This window comes from Anoplopoma fimbria, unplaced genomic scaffold (genome assembly GCF_027596085.1).
Source record: "Anoplopoma fimbria isolate UVic2021 breed Golden Eagle Sablefish unplaced genomic scaffold, Afim_UVic_2022 Un_contig_7728_pilon_pilon, whole genome shotgun sequence".
NCBI classification, from domain to species: domain Eukaryota; kingdom Metazoa; phylum Chordata; class Actinopteri; order Perciformes; family Anoplopomatidae; genus Anoplopoma; species Anoplopoma fimbria.
The window spans coordinates 768-10,495 of NW_026551983.1; the positions used below are offsets into that span (position 1 = coordinate 768).

The following is a 9,728-nucleotide window of genomic DNA, read 5'->3' on the forward strand; positions in this document are numbered from 1 at the left end:
TGACAGACGGAACCTTTTCCATATTGAGTACCTTTTTAAAAATGTCTTGTTAAACATTGTGCCATATCAACATTGAGGTTGAATCTAATTATGACACAACATCTATATTAAAATCTATGTATTCCATCGATAGAAGCAAAGAGCATAGCAACATTAAAAAACAAACAGTTTTATATTTGAGAGCGCTATACAAGAAGGCTGTCATTCTGCTGAAAACCTCAATCTGAGTTGAAATCCTCAACCTACCAACCATCCACCAGGTTTGTTCATCAGCCGTGAACTTAAAGTCCAGCTAGAGCAAAAATAAATGTGCTATGAACCACCTAGCCAAATTTGACGACATTTGATTTTAAAAAATGACAAGTATAATAAGCTTTCAAAATGGTGTTAAAATGATCAGTGTTCTCTGCTCTCACTCTGCTGAAGGCTCTGAAACCCACATTGGGCTTTGTCCCAGTATGCCATAAGGCCGTTTAACCCGCCTACACAGTGTGGGTCGGTCTCTGGTCCTAGGCAGCAGGAATTCCACCAAACAAGTCCGTAGAAACCCAGAAACCACTACGAAGAGATCTCAAGTAAGAGGCTGAGTCCCTTTCAGTGCCGTGAAACATAACTGTTGTGCTTGTTGCTGCTGTGATGGTGTTGTGTTTAGATCAGCCACCGCGAGTAAAGTTGGTAAACTGATCTTTAGAAGTTAAAGGTCCAGTGTTACAGCTGCCTGATGTGAGTTGCCAGTCGAGCTTCTGTGTGATGAAGTAACAGTTATTCTACTTTACTGCTGTGGTGAGGATCTGCCTTGTTTTGAGTGTGTGGCAACACGAGCTATGGAGTGATGCCCTTTTCTTAAGGCAGTTTCGATAGTATTAATTATTGCCAGACAACGCCACCCTGGGAATTTCACCCAGAGATTTATTTTAAGTGGACTAGCCCAAATGAAGGAAAGGCACTGAGGTCCGTTATGCAATGAGGCAGAGACGGCAGTTCGGTCATACAAAAATGCTTTTATTTATAGAAAATGTCTGTTCTTAAGACTACTAAATAATTACTCACTAAGGAGGGAAATTGGGTGCTGAGATCCAATCAGTGCTGAGACCTACTGTGAACACCTGCATCCAAAGGAAAGGGGGTCCCAGGAACACCACACGTAAAACAAATGAAAAATAAACCAACTGCAAACACAATAAAAGAGGGACACCGTGACCAGGACACCAGTCCACCACCGTAGGCTCAGCACCTGAATAGAGAGGGATCGCAGAGCAACCAGTTAGAAAACATAATGGAAACAAAATAATAATAAGAGAAATTAATTAAATAAACAAAATCTATAATAAGTAAACACAAGGAGAAATCAGCAAAAACTCTTACATAACATAACATACACACTTTAAGATGTAGTTGCACCAACTAAACAAAAGAGATAGCGACACAACAGTAAAAGGAACAAACTATCGCTAGCCGAATGAACGGCAAAGCGATCGGGTCCGAGCTGGCCCTGGCAAGGCGGTAATAACGTGGAAGCAAAGCAGCAGTGGTTTTTATAGGTGGATTGGCCGCTGCGCGCTACTGTCGGCCACCCAATCGGGCAGTCCCGGCCAACGTGGCGTAGAGCAGGGAACGGGACGCTATACCAAAGCGACAGTTCAGTAGGCGGCATCGGCTATGTATCGATGAGCAGCGCGCAGCCAGCAGCAACATCCAAGTGAGCCCTTTACAACACAATAACTAAAATTAGCACTGGAAAGGCAACGTATAAGAGAGATGCAGCCGTGACCGGCAACTCACCTATCACTGCACAGAAGCGGAAATAGACGCACAGGAGCTACGTGACCCAGCCTCCGGCAAGCAAGAGCCTTTACAAAACAATAACTAAAATTAGTACTGGATGGGCAACATGCGAGAGAGATGCAGCCGTGACCGGCAGCTCACCTGTCACCGCACGGAAGCGGAAATGGACGCCCAGGCGCAACATGACCCAGCCTACGGCAAGCAAGAGGCCGACAGGTGCTCTACGCCCGCCTTTATGGATAGTCTCCCACCGTGATTGGCTGGGACTGCCGCACAGCTGACAGTCACCATGACAACAAACTACATGTTGCCACAATCTGCCCCCATCAATTGAATCGTCGTCCCGACGATTGAATAACCAACAGCAAATTGAAATCATCTCCAAGGCCTAAATAGCGCCGCAACTGCATTAGAAATGGACACAGAAGGATTAACACTTCCCTGTCCAGCATCCCCTGCAGACCGAGGGAGGTGGTGGACATTGGGGTGGTGACCTGCCGTTAACCTTACTGTGCGCCGGACAGCATTTCGAGCAACAGGGAGGGAAGAAGTACTTGCCGCTACAGGAGCAGGAACTACTAGGGAAGATGGCACAGAGGGGGCTGGGTCAGATGGTGGAACCAGCAATCTAGGGGTGGTTTGGGTCACAGCTTCGGCCTGGAAGGAAGCGGGCAACGGGTTCTCAGGCCTCTCGACTAGCCAATCACCATCACCTGTCACCTCATCCTCTGACTGAGATCGCTCAGGAGGAGGTGGAGACGAAACAGCAGCGCCACCAGGAGACTCTACCCCTACCACAGCCTTCAACAAAGAACGATGGACCTGCCTGGCTCGAGTTGGATCATCCCTAGGGGCAATGGTGTAGACTGATCCCCCTTCCCTCGGTGCCCTCATGACACAATACTTAACCGAGGCCCACTGATCCTGGATCTTGTGGCGCCCCCGTACACCAAGATCTCGCAACCACACCAACTGGCCCTCTTCGAGGGGAACATCTCGGACATGCTGGTCGTGGTTTTTCTTACGGCGCTCGGCAGCAGCCTTCAACCGGTCACGAGCTCCCTCAAAGGCCATCTGTAGGCGGGCTTGATGTTCCTGAACCCACTCGTGGACGTAGCCCCCAACAGGATTCTGAACCCTGCCTAAAAGGAAATCAACCGGGAGTCTTGGCTCCTGGCCAAACATCAACAGGAAAGGGGACTCACCAGTTGCCTGATGCGGGGTGGTGTTATAGGCATACAGGACCTGGGGAAGACAGGAACTCCAGTCGTGCTTACGGGACACGGGCAGTGTGCGCAACAAATTGTGAAGTGTTCTATTAAAACGCTCACATTGCCCATTCCCTGAAGGATGATATGGCGTGGTTCGGGATTTCTCTATCCCGTACAACACACATAACTGACGAATAAGAGAACCCTCAAAACTCCGTCCCTGATCGGAATGTATCCGGGCAGGGACACCAAATTTTGAGAACCACTCAGTGACCAGGACACGAGCTACAGTAGTAGCTCGCTGATCACGGGTAGGTACAGCCCACGTGTACTTACTGAAGACATCAGTCATGACGAGGACGTCTTCAATCCCATGACTGGGCTCCAGAACAGTAAAATCAATAGCCAGGATCTCATTAGGTCGAGAAGCCAACAGGTGTCCCATGAAGCTGCGAGCAGCAGGTTGACTCACCTTGGCCACCTGGCACCGCTCACATGCCTGGCACCACTGTACCACCTCAGCAGACATGCCTGGCCAGTAACAACGCTGCCGCAGGAGCTCTAGAGTCCTCTCAATCCCCTGATGACCATGCCCTTGGTGAACCTCCATCAGCACATCCGTTCTTAAAACTGCAGGCAACAACAACTGAAACACACCCTCGGCCCCATCCGGCCGGAAAACCCGCCGATACATCACCCCATTCCTTTCAATCAACCGGTCCCACTGCCGAAGCAGCACCAGGGCTGACTGAGACACTAGTCTCCGCTCCTCTTTATTGGGACGCTGTTTACGTGTCCAGAAAGCCAAGACTTCCTGGATGACTGGGTCAGCGCGCTGGAGTGCAGCGATGTCAGATGGGGGGTGATGGGGCAAGGCGGCAACAGTGGCTTGTGTCGCATCTATCATGTCTACTTGCAGGGCCTGCTGTAAGGGTTTGGGGAGCAACGTGCCACGGACCATGACTTGCAGGTCTTGTGCCTCGGGGGAATGCTGACGAGAAAGGGCATCTGCGTTTCCGTTGCTACGACCCGAACGATATTTGAGTTCAAAATCAAACGACGCGAGTTGGGCTACCCAACGCTGTTCAGTGGCCCCAAGCTTGGCGGATGACAGGTGACTCAAGGGATTGTTGTCGGTGTAAACAACACATTTATGACCCAACAGGTATTCCCTAAACTTCTCAGTCATGGCCCACTTGAGCGCCAAAAACTCCAACTTCATGGAGCTGTAGTTACTCATATTGCGCTCAGTGGGCTTCAAACCACGGCTAGCATAAGCTATGGGCCGAACCTTACCATCCTGTTCTTGGGATAACACGGCCCCAAGTCCACCATGGCTGGCGTCCACCTCCAAGACGAATGGTAGGGTGAAGTCGGCATACGCCAGCACAGGTGCAGTGGTGAATCGAGTTTTCAAAGCCTCAAAGCTATGGCGACACTCCTCTGTCCAACGACCAGACACTGCTTGGTTAACCCGCTTGGGTTTGAGGCCTGCCAGCTCTGCTACCAGCTTATGCAGGGGTGCCGCCAGCTTCGCAAAACCCTCTACAAAGCGACGGTAGTAGCTGGCGAATCCAAGGAAGGAACGCAGCTCTGAGAGAGTGGCAGGAGGAGGCCAGCTAGAGACAGCTCTGACCTTGCCGGGGTCAGTGGAGACACCTTTGTCTGAAATAACATGGCCCAGGTAACTCACTTCCTGCTGGAAGAAAGCACACTTGCTGAGTTTCACCTTTAACCCTTCTGGTGTAAACGCTCCAGCACCACACCCAACCTCTCCAGATGTTGCTCGATGGTAGAGGAGAAAACCACTATGTCATCGAGATACAGCAGCAGGGATTGGCACTGCTGGTCGCCAAAAATCCGCTGCATCAGACGCTGGAATGTACCGGGAGCGTTGCAAAGCCCAAAGGGCATGCGGTTCCACTCAAAAAGGCCAAAGGGGGTACAAAAGGCCGTCTTGGAACGGTCAGCCTCTGCCACGGGGACCTGATTGTAGCCACTAGCCAGGTCTAGGGTGGAAAACCAACGAGCACCAGTGAGGGAATCCAAAGACTCATCAATGCGGGGCAGTGGAAAGGCATCCTTCCTGGTTTTACCATTCAGGAGCCTATAGTCCACACACATGCGAAGGCTACCGTCCTTCTTCTTGGCCAGCACAATTGGAGACGCATATGGGCTGCTGCTTTCCCTAATGACCTGAGTCGCCAGCAGCTGGTTAATGTGGTCTTTAACAACCTCATACTCAGATGGAGGAATTCGGCGATAACGTTGTCGTACAGGAGCATCATCTAAGAGAGGGATCTCGTGAGAAATCAGGTCAGTACACCCTAGGTCCTCATCATTAACTGAAAAAATGGAACGGTACTGGCCAAGAAGAGCCCTCGCCTTATCCCGTGCTCCCGCAGGCAAATTACCCAACTCCAAAGTTGCTATAGGGTCCTGTGCTGGTGGGGAAACTGACTGCGAAGCCATTGTCGCCACCACAGGTGGCACCTCAGTGACACCGGCAGGCAAACTCACGACCCGCACCTCCTCCAAGGTCCCCACCACAACACGGGGGTAAAGCACCACATCTGAAGACCCTACGTTCACAATGGGAATGTAGGCTGTGCCCCGTACCACCGATACCAGAGCAGGAGGTGCAAGCAGCCCAGCGGGCAGGCCAGAGTCTAAGGACTCAAAGAGCATAGTAGTGCCAGAGTACTGCTCCGAGCATGTGGCCGTGACAATCTTCATCACACCACCCGGGATACGACAAGCCTTTTTACCACGTAGTTTGGCTTTCCCTGCTCCCCGACCAGCTGTAACACTGGCTTCATGGCACTTTTGGAAGGCCTGCATGACAGGCTTAGGGACCTCAGATACCACTGGCAGGTCAAACAAAGCCAAGCCATGCTGCCCAAAGAGCTCTGCATAGCACCTTCGGATAACATTCATCCCTAAAATACCAGGAACCTGAGAAGATACACCACCAGGTGGGTCCTTGACCAACAGAATCCCACAGGCTGGCAGCCGCTTCCCACAAAGCTCTACGTCCAGTTCTAAGTAGCCGATGTAAGGGATGGCCAGGCCATTGGCTGCTCTGAGCTGCAGCCAGTGGCAAGGTTTAAGCCGCTCTTGGCCCCAAGGCGCAAAATGTTGCTCGAAAAGAGACTCTGTAATAGTTGACACCATAGACCCTGTATCTACTAAACAAGAGACAGCAACCCCTCCCATCCTCACACCTACATGAGGACAAGATGACATGAGCTTGGACACTTCCACGTCACCTGGACCTAAATCTGAGCCAGTAACTCCCCTCTCCGAACTGTGACTCTGCAGTTTGGCGGGTGCTAGTTTTCCGACACCTGGGCGGAATGGAATGGCCCACTTGGCCGAGAGACCGGTAAAGAAGGTTGAGCGCCGGCAGGAACACGAGCTCCACACTCCCTAGCAATGTGACCTGGTTGCTGACACCTCCTACAGATGATGGGACCACGAAAAGGCACTCGGCTTTGCTGCTGAGAGGCCTGCAGACGGGAAATGCTCTGAGTCAGCTGGTTCAACTGTTCCTGTTGCAACTTCAGCATTTCCCTCATCTCACACAGCTCCGAGGCTTGAGGCGAACCGACACCTGCCTGATGGCTGCCCTGGACCACACACTGAGCACTGAAGACAGAAGGAACAGAATGACTACGACCTCTAACACCTCCAGGTAAGCCCTCTCGTTCCCACCTGATCGCCTCACTCCTAGCCTCCAGTAAGGTAGCAGTAGGCTGCCTGCGCACAAACTGCTTCAGCTCACGACGAAGTGGCCCATCCAGCACATGCTCCACAAACTGATCCCGCAACAAAACCTCTGCATTGGGTATGCCACTGGGTGCACGCTGCTTCACAGAGGTCATGAGACCCATCAATGCGAGGGAAAACTCTAGTAGAGTCTCTCCCTCATGCTGTCGTCGGGAGAAAAATGCCTCTTGTAAAGCTACATATGACTCTGCACACCCATAAAGCTCCTCTAATACCGCAATTATCTTAGATGGGTCTGAACGCTCTTCACTGGAGCGGTACTTAATTTCCTCACGCGCCTCCCCCTCTAGGTGGTCAAATAAGAAGAATGCCCGATCGGATGCAGACAAGTGGCGTGCTCTCATACAGGCTTGTACCTCCTCCAACCATTCAGCTAACCCTATGCCTGACCTTGCCCTAAATGTGGGACATTTTCTGTCTCTAGGTACAAAAATCAGTCTCTCCGTTGAAGGAGCACTGGCACTGGAGGATGCAGCAGGCGCAAGAAGAACTGGGGGCGCTGTACTAGGGCCAGGCATGGCTGCAACCTGTTCCTGTCTCAGCCCCTCGTTGTCTGCTCTTAGCTGTGCGACTAAATCCCTCAGTTCCTGCAACTCTGCCTCCATAACTAAGCCTATACAAGCTACAACCTTCTCTACCGTGGAGAAGAGTCCAGGGCAAGGGGAACTGGGCTTGTTGCAGGTCCACAAAACCAGCTGCTGCTTTGCCTCGAAAAGAGAAAGAAATGAAAAAAAACAAAACAAAACAAAACACAAGTCAGACACAGACACTTACGTTAGCACAGACACGATCTTTCTTTAAAGAAACTAATGAAAAATAAAAAATAAATAAAAATAAACAGAACGCACGTCTCTGTCCTCAAATTGCAAATCCTGTCAACAACGCCAGATTGTGGCAGCACGAGCTATGGAGTGATGCCCTTTTCTTAAGGCAGTTTCGATAGTATTAATTATTGCCAGACAACGCCACCCTGGGAATTTCACCCAGAGATTTATTTTAAGTGGACTAGCCCAAATGAAGGAAAGGCACTGAGGTCCGTTATGCAATGAGGCAGAGACGGCAGTTCGGTCATACAAAAATGCTTTTATTTATAGAAAATGTCTGTTCTTAAGACTACTAAATAATTACTCACTAAGGAGGGAAATTGGGTGCTGAGATCCAATCAGTGCTGAGACCTACTGTGAACACCTGCATCCAAAGGAAAGGGGGTCCCAGGAACACCACACGTAAAACAAATGAAAAATAAACCAACTGCAAACACAATAAAAGAGGGACACCGTGACCAGGACACCAGTCCACCACCGTAGGCTCAGCACCTGAATAGAGAGGGATCGCAGAGCAACCAGTTAGAAAACATAATGGAAACAAAATAATAATAAGAGAAATTAATTAAATAAACAAAATCTATAATAAGTAAACACAAGGAGAAATCAGCAAAAACTCTTACATAACATAACATACACACTTTAAGATGTAGTTGCACCAACTAAACAAAAGAGATAGCGACACAACAGTAAAAGGAACAAACTATCGCTAGCCGAATGAACGGCAAAGCGATCGGGTCCGAGCTGGCCCTGGCAAGGCAGTAATAACGTGGAAGCAAAGCAGCAGTGGTTTTTATAGGTGGATTGGCCGCCGCTGCGCGCTACTGTCGGCCACCCAATCGGGCAGTCCCGGCCAACGTGGCGTAGAGCAGGGAACGGGACGCTATACCAAAGCGACAGTTCAGTAGGCGGCATCGGCTATGTATCGATGAGCAGCGCGCAGCCAGCAGCAACATCCAAGTGAGCCCTTTACAACACAATAACTAAAATTAGCACTGGAAAGGCAACGTATAAGAGAGATGCAGCCGTGACCGGCAACTCACCTATCACTGCACAGAAGCGGAAATAGACGCACAGGAGCTACGTGACCCAGCCTCCGGCAAGCAAGAGCCTTTACAAAACAATAACTAAAATTAGTACTGGATGGGCAACATGCGAGAGAGATGCAGCCGTGACCGGCAGCTCACCTGTCACCGCACGGAAGCGGAAATGGACGCCCAGGCGCAACATGACCCAGCCTACGGCAAGCAAGAGGCCGACAGGTGCTCTACGCCCGCCTTTATGGATAGTCTCCCACCGTGATTGGCTGGGACTGCCGCACAGCTGACAGTCACCATGACAACAAACTACATGTTGCCACAATCGCTTACTTCTTCTTTCTCTTCTCCTTTTCAAACTAACCCACACACACACGTACACACATGTGGTGTGTTTAGTACGGCTTCCCTTGTGTGTCTTCTCGCCCGTTAAATGATCGCAGACTCGCCGCCATTGTTAGACTCACGTGGGGTAATCACGTGACTACGCCCGCCATTTTGCTCTCTCTCTCTTTCACCCTCTCTCTTCATCACACACACACACACACACATACACACACACACACACACACACACCACACACACACACACAACAGTTCATTCTAACATGTGTCTCCTCTACAGTCCACAGGGAGAAAACTGACTCACAGACTTTGACAGTAAAACAATCAGATGTTGGATTAACACTCACCCTGCCTCAGCCTTCACTTTACCTCCTTCTGCTCCGTCCACTCAACATGGAGTCTGAACTGACCACTGAACTATTCAAGGTTCACTTCCTGTTCTCATGTTGTTAGATCACATGATCACTGTTACTTCCCCCTCTTCACTTACAGGAAATCAGCTGAGTTCATCAGGAAGTGTGTGTGTGTGTGTGTGTGTGTGTGTGTGTGTGTGTGTGTGTGTGTGTGTGTGTGTGTGTGTGTGTGTGTGTGTGTGTGTGTTTATGAGCGTCTCTCTCGGCTTAAACAGGTTGAATTAAAATGAGTTCTGGTCAAAATGTTGCTGCATTATCTTCATGTTTAAATCATGAACATGAATCTATTAGAGCTTTCTGTGTAAAGCTTTCTGTTACAGACTGT

General features: G+C 50.1%; 1 long non-coding RNA gene across 1 annotated transcript; it reads right to left on the minus strand.

Moving 5' to 3' along the window:
- Positions 1 to 1,069: 1,069 nt before the first annotated feature.
- Positions 1,070 to 9,432, minus strand: LOC129115873 (uncharacterized). The gene is made up of 3 exons (XR_008533270.1): positions 9,338 to 9,432; positions 7,918 to 8,101; positions 1,070 to 1,234 (listed from the first exon to the last, which is right to left on the minus strand). It is a non-coding gene; the product is annotated as an uncharacterized LOC129115873 (long non-coding RNA).
- Positions 9,433 to 9,728: the final 296 nt, after the last annotated feature.